This window comes from Bufo bufo, unplaced genomic scaffold (assembly GCF_905171765.1).
Source record: "Bufo bufo unplaced genomic scaffold, aBufBuf1.1, whole genome shotgun sequence".
Taxonomy (NCBI): domain Eukaryota; kingdom Metazoa; phylum Chordata; class Amphibia; order Anura; family Bufonidae; genus Bufo; species Bufo bufo.
In genome coordinates this window covers 1-9,368 of record NW_024401215.1, presented here as the reverse complement: position 1 = coordinate 9,368, position 9,368 = coordinate 1, and the positions used below count along the sequence as shown (strand labels likewise).

The 9,368-nt window shown below is 43.5% G+C and overlaps 1 long non-coding RNA gene across 1 annotated transcript; it reads right to left on the bottom strand.

Annotated features, from left to right (window-relative positions):
* Positions 1 to 1,653: 1,653 nt before the first annotated feature.
* Positions 1,654 to 5,689, bottom strand: LOC120985071. The gene is made up of 3 exons (XR_005775495.1): positions 5,635 to 5,689; positions 2,048 to 2,107; positions 1,654 to 1,709 (listed from the first exon to the last, which is right to left on the bottom strand). It is a non-coding gene; the product is annotated as an uncharacterized LOC120985071 (long non-coding RNA).
* Positions 5,690 to 9,368: the final 3,679 nt, after the last annotated feature.

Sequence of the window (9,368 nt, the reverse complement as noted above, 5' to 3'; positions counted from 1 at the left end):
CTAATGGCGTAGATATTGTCGGGATCGGTATATATGGGATGGGGGTTAGCAATGACAACATTCAGAGGCTTCAGAGGTTAAAAATACAACTTGGATTTATTTAGTCCAGCAACAAAACAGTTACATCACATAGAGATCAGTTTACACATAACAGTATTCAGAGCACAGACGTTCCACTGCGGCTACTGTGCCTTCCTAGACTCAGACCTTGACTGGACTTGTCAACAGTTTTATGCCCCAGTAACAACATCACCTGGGCTAATTGGTGGGGGAGGGGGGGGGGGGTGTACTGGAGGGGGAGGGAATGACAGGTCCCACTTCCAACCTACCTGCCATTCCAAAAAAATGCAGGCCCGGAAAACAAAGTTACTAAAGTCCTCAGCAAAGAAAATTTACTGAGGAAACCCAACTTTCCTGGATTTTTCATCTCACCTACATTAAAAAAATGTAGATGAGATGTACACCCCCTCCAGGTGTCTTCAATCTACCTATGTATTCTACGATAGATAGACAGACAGACAGGGGGAAAGACAGACATACATATAGACAGACAGACAAACAGAGGGACAGACAGATATGGCCACTGTAGATGGTGTTTCAGGGCTTTAAAACTAATGGGCATGATGGTAATAAGTTAACTCCATTTAGTCCATGGACCGACAACTGCAGCAGGTGGTCATATATTTGCAGAGATGGTTAGTGCGCTCCTTTTCTTTCCCCGTGTTCTTCTTCTGGGTACTTTTTTTTATCCATTTACGGAACCGTTTCAGGCGGGATGTTCTCTTCGTGATCTTCTCCTCTGTTTTGGATGTTACCTTCATGATCGTCTCCTCCTCTGTTTTAGATGTTATTCTAATGATCTTGTCCTCCGCTTTTTTGGCAGCTTTTATTCGTTCAATAATTGGTTTTACTTTCTTGATGTTATCCATGGGAGGTCTGATGTTTTATTTCTTCTTAATTTGCACTACAGGTTTTTGAACAACTACAAAATGAGAAGGAAACCATCAGTAGGTAGTAGATATAACAGAATCTATCCTTTTAATATTATGAGCAATGCAGTAATATAGTGATGCAGCTAATCAGCAGACATGAGCTGTCTCATCTCTGAATTCTGCAAAATTCTGAGTAATAGAAGGACCCCAAAGTGTGTGATGAGCAGATATGAGAGGTAACCCTAAGCTCTGCCTGTACCCCGCTTATATATGTTATTATATAGAAATTATTACCTGGCTTCTCCACTCGAACCATCTCTAGATCAGCTGCCTGTTTTTGTTCACGCCGGCGCCAGGCCTTGTACTTGTAACTGTGAGACAGAGAAATGTCCTGACATAAGTCGGTACAGATGACAATCTTTAGTTCCCCATCAAAATATACCCATGACCCCCCTCCCCCACTACAGGGGGTGAGATATAAAGCTGCAGTATATAACAGGCAGGAAGGATATAGTGCCATAGTCTATATTATATCATAATACAGCATCGGGAAAGGGGGGACAAGCGGTTACCTGATTATATCCCTGCCCCATCCGGCCCCTGTATTATAACCTGGCTGCAGTAGTTACTGCGCCCCCTGTAGGTCAGACAGTACAGTGTATAGAAAATAATGTGATGTGTAGAGTAGAAGAAAATTGGAAACTCACCAGCAAAAGATAATAATCACGGCGGCGACCAATAGGAATACTACTAGCGGCAGGACAACGCGGTACATGACTGGTAATAAAGACACAAGATGCTCGTTATTAATTGTTATCATAGAGAACATATTCTACAAGACATTATCCAACATCTCTAGATCCTCCTGATGCCAGCAGTGACCTTTATGAGGACATCAGCAGGTAGGCACTGGCAGCTTGGCTGGGCATGGAGGGGTAATTGCTGGACTGTGGGCTGGTAACGTCTGGATAAGGGGCACATCATTATATGTTCCAGCATCATTTTATAGGACCGATCCCTCAAAGGAGCAGCTTAGTCGCTGTTCTCCACTACAGTCAGGGCTTGGTAGAGGATGATGAGAGTAGAATTAGGAGAGGAAGGAATTGTCTACTCACTGTTATTTGCACCGGCGCTGTCCGGACCGGGGGTTGTCCTCCCTGATCCTGGGAAAGTCACTGTCCATGAAAAAATGAAGGAAAATAAAGACATTAAATCAATGATAGCGGCAGCTGAACCCCAAAATGGGGACACGGGGAGACAGAAGATAACAATAAGTCAGTATTTAGTAAGTGCCCACTAGTGGTGGCTACAGACAAAATGTCATCATTTAAGGCCATTGTATGAGATTAGAAACCTTGCAGCTTTCTTTCTGAAATATCCTCCCTCTTGTCCAGGGGTTGTGTATGGTATTGCAGTTCAGCGCCATCAAATTAAATGGGGCTCAGCTACAATGCCGCACACAGCCCACTGTCCTATAACCTGAGCTCCAAGCCACAGAGATACCAGCCAGGTTTGCCTCTATGACCCGTAATCATGTAAGGATAAATACAATATTCAGCCACCATTCAGTAAGATAAACCCCCAGTGATAATATCCATTACCTGCAGGTGTTTTTGTGGGCTTTCCTTGAACATAAAATGTAAAAAATAATAGAAATACAAGAGCAATTCTTCTCGAATCCATCATCTCCAACAACTAACCCTCAAAAGAATCCAGTGTTCTCCAACACATAGAAGCCTGGACACAGCATTGTGATGTCACACAGCTTCAGTATTCTAAGGGGGCGGGGCTTCTTGCTACTGCTGATGTCATCAGAGATCTAGTCTGAATAAAGAACCGTTTATAGAGCAGTGATGTTTAAAGGGGAATGCCGCTTTTGGTAAACCTTTAATAAAGTCATAAGAATATAAGGGGTTATTTATCAAACTAGTGTAAAGTAGAACTGGCTTAGTTGCCCATAGCAACCAATCAGATTCCACCTTTCATTTTGGACGGCTCCTTTTAGATAGCCACATTAATTCGGGGCTAACTTGGGGGGGGATCTGGTCTGAGGTTTGATGTCTAAAGTCTGTATTAGGCCCCATCATTTTCTAGTTCTGTAGCTGCTTCTTCTTGTACTTTTATCTTGGCAGTACAGTATTTTTGGTGCCGAAGTGGGCACCGTATTAGAAAACGCTCCAGGATGGCAGTGTGAAAGTGTGTTATAGCGGGTGGGTATTGACTGCAGAAGCAATCAGTGAAGTCAGAGGTTTAACCTGGTCTCCTGGTCTCTAATGTAAAATCTGTAATCGTCCCATCTATAGTTGTGCCATCTATTAATCCTGGTGTCTTCTTATATAGCAGAGGAGGTGGCACACTCCTGACCAAAGACATCTGCACATGATGGTCTGGACCAAAAGGAGAAGAAAGGGAAACTCAACAATTGAATTCTTTGGTCTGGAGGTCTAGTCTAAGGTCTAACATTGGGTTCTGGAGGTTTAATGGGGGTCTGAGAGTCTAATAGGGGTATGATTGGGGGGTCTGGAAGTCTAATGGGGGTCTGGAGGTCTGGTCTTAGGTCTAATGGGGGTCTGGAGGTCTGCTCTGAGGTCTGATATGGGGACTTGGAGTTTTAATGGGGGTCTGATTGGGGGTCTAGAGGTCTAGTCTGAGGTCTAATATGGGGGTCTGGAGGTCTAATGGGGGGTATGGAGGTCTGGTCTAAGTTTTAATAGGGGTCTGATATGGGGATCTGGAGGTCTAATGGGAGTCTCATCTGAGGTCTGAAATGGGGGTCTGATCTGAAAGGTAAGGGGGTATTTTATGTACTGGCGCAATATGTGTGTTGTACTAGTATTTTCATGGCGACTGTTTCTGCAGGATAGTATTGGTGGAGGCAGGATGGGGTGTTCAGAAGATGAGGAAGATGATGGAAAAGTAGGAAACTAAGATGTCGCTTTGTTAAACTCTTCAGAGACGAGACGCGGTTGAAATAATAAATCATCATGGCGGTCTGGTCTGACAGGAAAAGATGAGGATGAGAATATCTACATTAGAGGAGACATCACTAGATGTAAGAGGTACATATGTGGGGCTGTATTCTCCTGTATGTTCTGTAGCGCTGCATATAATGTTTTCCAAGTAGGGGTTGTCCGTTTTTTGTTATTTCGTACCACCACTGCCTTCTCTACTCTGTTTGCCTGCTCACCACTGAAATTTCTGCAACAAGCCGGTAAACAGAGCAGAGAAAACAGCTTTCATATGTGTGCTGCCTTCTCCTCAAACAGTCGGACCCACGCTGATCTGATCGTCCTCCAGCAAGGGTTACTCTCACGGGGCCCTTGTGGGGAACAGGCACACAAAATACAGTGACCAATCAATATACAGTAAGATATAACACACTCCCACATGAGCAGTAAAATCTCTCCTCTCTATCCTGGAGATAATTGGATAAAGGGGCTGGACATAGTTCCATGCGGTCAATGACCCAGAAAAATTGTGTAGTTCCATGCGGTCAATGACCCAGACAAATTGTGTTTGCTAAATGTATCATAGGCAATATCCATTGTGTTCGCTAATGTCCATTGTGTACGCTAACTGCGTCACAGGCAGATGAGGTGGTTTGTGAACATTTAAGGGGCGAAATAGGGTTAACTACATGAACAGCAGACGAGTCTAGACATACCTAAAACAGGGGTTTTGTCACAGTATCCATAATTTTTTTGTGTCTATTCACACATCCTTGTTTTTCTACTGACCATGGATCAATGGAAAAAACCTTATAGACTTGCACTGCTTTGGTCCCTCATGCCGAACAAACACTCCCAGTGAAGTCTGTGGGTTTTCACTGTGATGCTCTAGGATTCCCATTTCAATCTATGGGGTCCAAATAAAGCAGATATAGCCAAGATATGAATATGTTCCCATTTTGTGCAAAATCAAATGTGTTCTGGGTGAAAAGACGAGAACTCGTTTTTTTTTTAATAATAAAAAAAAAGTTCTGAAAGAATCTTCACATTACTGAACATCAGCGACGTGACCCCCATGTGTCATGTCACGTGACCCATGGGTGACATGTCACGTGACCCACATGACCCGAATCAAATTGGATGTTGACATACGGAGACAGCAACAAGGCATTGACGGAACCAAAGGAGCCGAAACCCAGTGGGGAGCAGGTAAGTACACTTCCCTCTGCAGGTCCAGGTTACGTGGGGGTGAAGAGGAGGTTACTGATAGAAAGGCCTCCAAAGCTGAACAGCCCATTTAATAAACTGGGACAGAATATGTTATTGGGGGTTAGGATATGGCTGCAAATAATGTAGCCGCTGCTTATGGTCATAATTTAAGGCTTCTACAGCTAATCGTTCAACCATGATTTGAAAGTCACACGTGGCTCTGTTTGGAGACCACTGCTCTACATGATACTGTGACACGGAATCAGCTATAATAGGCTTATACACCCTGCAGATATATAATATATTCACAGCCTGCAACAGGAGCAAAAACATCCTGTAAATCACACATACCAGCCATGGAGTCACCATGCCTCCCAATATTTCACTCTCCATTGATAAGTCAAGTCCCATTCTCCCCAGCATCTTCCACAATACATTCCAGAAATGCCCACTCTGGAACATACGTGTAATATTGTGTCCCTGGAGATGTTTAGTTATTTAAAAACCACTTAGAATGCTTGAAAAATGCACAAAGTAATACTTACATATGGAGTGAGTAATATCCCAGTTCCCATGCTTCCTGGATTCTCCGCCGGTCTTTGCTTCTTGGCACATCTGTATACAAGCATGTGACAGCCTATGATTGGCTGCAGTGGTCACATGTCTATATCAGGAGGGATCGGTATATGCACACATGAATGGAGCCTTAATACTGGAAGTGAGCAGAAGGGAGCAGATAAGTGCGTTTCTTGTTTTATATATGCCATATTCCAGAGCCAAATTATAAAGGGGGTTAACGCTGGAAAACCCCTTTAAGGTCTGAGGCAGTGGTCCTCTGTACAGCTTCTTTTCTGGGCTCTAGAACCAGCTGGAACAATGCTAGTAGCAGATCTCTTATTCATGTCAGTAGATCCTGCTGTACTGCTTGTATGGACTAAGTAACAGAGCCAGTCACTGATTCCAGGTGGATCATTCCAACTAATGGCGTAGATATTGTCGGGATCGGTATATATGGGATGGGGGTTAGCAATGACAACATTCAGAGGCTTCAGAGGTTAAAAATACAACTTGGATTTATTTAGTCCAGCAACAAAACAGTTACATCACATAGAGATCAGTTTACACATAACAGTATTCAGAGCACAGACGTTCCACTGCGGCTACTGTGCCTTCCTAGACTCAGACCTTGACTGGACTTGTCAACAGTTTTATGCCCCAGTAACAACATCACCTGGGCTAATTGGTGGGGGGGGGGGGGGGGTGTACTGGAGGGGGAGGGAATGACAGGTCCCACTTCCAACCTACCTGCCATTCCAAAAAAATGCAGGCCCGGAAAACAAAGTTACTAAAGTCCTCAGCAAAGAAAATTTACTGAGGAAACCCAACTTTCCTGGATTTTTCATCTCACCTACATTAAAAAAATGTAGATGAGATGTACACCCCCTCCAGGTGTCTTCAATCTACCTATGTATTCTACGATAGATAGACAGACAGACAGGGGGAAAGACAGACATACATATAGACAGACAGACAAACAGAGGGACAGACAGATATGGCCACTGTAGATGGTGTTTCAGGGCTTTAAAACTAATGGGCATGATGGTAATAAGTTAACTCCATTTAGTCCATGGACCGACAACTGCAGCAGGTGGTCATATATTTGCAGAGATGGTTAGTGCGCTCCTTTTCTTTCCCCGTGTTCTTCTTCTGGGTACTTTTTTTTATCCATTTACGGAACCGTTTCAGGCGGGATGTTCTCTTCGTGATCTCCTCCTCTGTTTTGGATGTTACCTTCATGATCGTCTCCTCCTCTGTTTTAGATGTTATTCTAATGATCTTGTCCTCCGCTTTTTTGGCAGCTTTTATTCGTTCAATAATTGGTTTTACTTTCTTGATGTTATCCATGGGAGGTCTGATGTTTTTTTTCTTCTTAATTTGCACTACAGGTTTTTGAACAACTACAAAATGAGAAGGAAACCATCAGTAGGTAGTAGATATAACAGAATCTATCCTTTTAATATTATGAGCAATGCAGTAATATAGTGATGCAGCTAATCAGCAGACATGAGCTGTCTCATCTCTGAATTCTGCAAAATTCTGAGTAATAGAAGGACCCCAAAGTGTGTGATGAGCAGATATGAGAGGTAACCCTAAGCTCTGCCTGTACCCCGCTTATATATGTTATTATATAGAAATTATTACCTGGCTTCTCCACTCGAACCATCTCTAGATCAGCTGCCTGTTTTTGTTCACGCCGGCGCCAGGCCTTGTACTTGTAACTGTGAGACAGAGAAATGTCCTGACATAAGTCGGTACAGATGACAATCTTTAGTTCCCCATCAAAATATACCCATGACCCCCCTCCCCCACTACAGGGGGTGAGATATAAAGCTGCAGTATATAACAGGCAGGAAGGATATAGTGCCATAGTCTATATTATATCATAATACAGCATCGGGAAAGGTCGGACAAGAGGTTACCTGATTATATCCCTGCCCCATCCGGCCCCTGTATTATAACCTGGCTGCAGTAGTTACTGCGCCCCCTGTAGGTCAGACAGTACAGTGTATAGAAAATAATGTGATGTGTAGAGTAGAAGAAAATTGGAAACTCACCAGCAAAAGATAATAATCACGGCGGCGACCAATAGGAATACTACTAGCGGCAGGACAACGCGGTACATGACTGGTAATAAAGACACAAGATGCTCGTTATTAATTGTTATCATAGAGAACATATTCTACAAGACATTATCCAACATCTCTAGATCCTCCTGATGCCAGCAGTGACCTTTATGAGGACATCAGCAGGTAGGCACTGGCAGCTTGGCTGGGCATGGAGGGGTAATTGCTGGACTGTGGGCTGGTAACGTCTGGATAAGGGGCACATCATTATATGTTCCAGCATCATTTTATAGGACCGATCCCTCAAAGGAGCAGCTTAGTCGCTGTTCTCCACTACAGTCAGGGCTTGGTAGAGGATGATGAGAGTAGAATTAGGAGAGGAAGGAATTGTCTACTCACTGTTATTTGCACCGGCGCTGTCCGGACCGGGGGTTGTCCTCCCTGATCCTGGGAAAGTCACTGTCCATGAAAAAATGAAGGAAAATAAAGACATTAAATCAATGATAGCGGCAGCTGAACCCCAAAATGGGGACACGGGGAGACAGAAGATAACAATAAGTCAGTATTTAGTAAGTGCCCACTAGTGGTGGCTACAGACAAAATGTCATCATTTAAGGCCATTGTATGAGATTAGAAACCTTGCAGCTTTCTTTCTGAAATATCCTCCCTCTTGTCCAGGGGTTGTGTACGGTATTGCAGTTCAGCGCCATCAAATTAAATGGGGCTCAGCTACAATGCCGCACACAGCCCACTGTCCTATAACCTGAGCTCCAAGCCACAGAGATACCAGCCAGGTTTGCCTCTATGACCCGTAATCATGTAAGGATAAATACAATATTCAGCCACCATTCAGTAAGATAAACCCCCAGTGATAATATCCATTACCTGCAGGTGTTTTTGTGGGCTTTCCTTGAACATAAAATGTAAAAAATAATAGAAATACAAGAGCAATTCTTCTCGAATCCATCATCTCCAACAACTAACCCTCAAAAGAATCCAGTGTTCTCCAACACATAGAAGCCTGGACACAGCATTGTGATGTCACACAGCTTCAGTATTCTAAGGGGGCGGGGCTTCTTGCTACTGCTGATGTCATCAGAGATCTAGTCTGAATAAAGAACTGTTTATAGAGCAGTGATGTTTAAAGGGGAATGCCGCTTTTGGTAAACCTTTAATAAAGTCATAAGAATATAAGGGGTTATTTATCAAACTAGTGTAAAGTAGAACTGGCTTAGTTGCCCATAGCAACCAATCAGATTCCACCTTTCATTTTGGACGGCTCCTTTTAGATAGCCACATTAACTCGGGGCTAACTTGGGGTGGGATCTGGTCTGAGGTTTGATGTCTAAAGTCTGTATTAGGCCCCATCATTTTCTAGTTCTGTAGCTGCTTCTTCTTGTACTTTTATCTTGGCAGTACAGTATTTTTGGTGCCGAAGTGGGCACCGTATTAGAAAACGCTCCAGGATGGCAGTGTGAAAGTGTGTTATAGCGGGTGGGGATTGACTGCAGAAGCAATCAGTGAAGTCAGAGGTTTAACCTGGTCTCCTGGTCTCTAATGTAAAATCTGTAATCGTCCCATCTATAGTTGTGCCATCTATTAATCCTGGTGTCTTCTTATATAGCAGAGGAGGTGGCACACTCCTGACCAAAGAC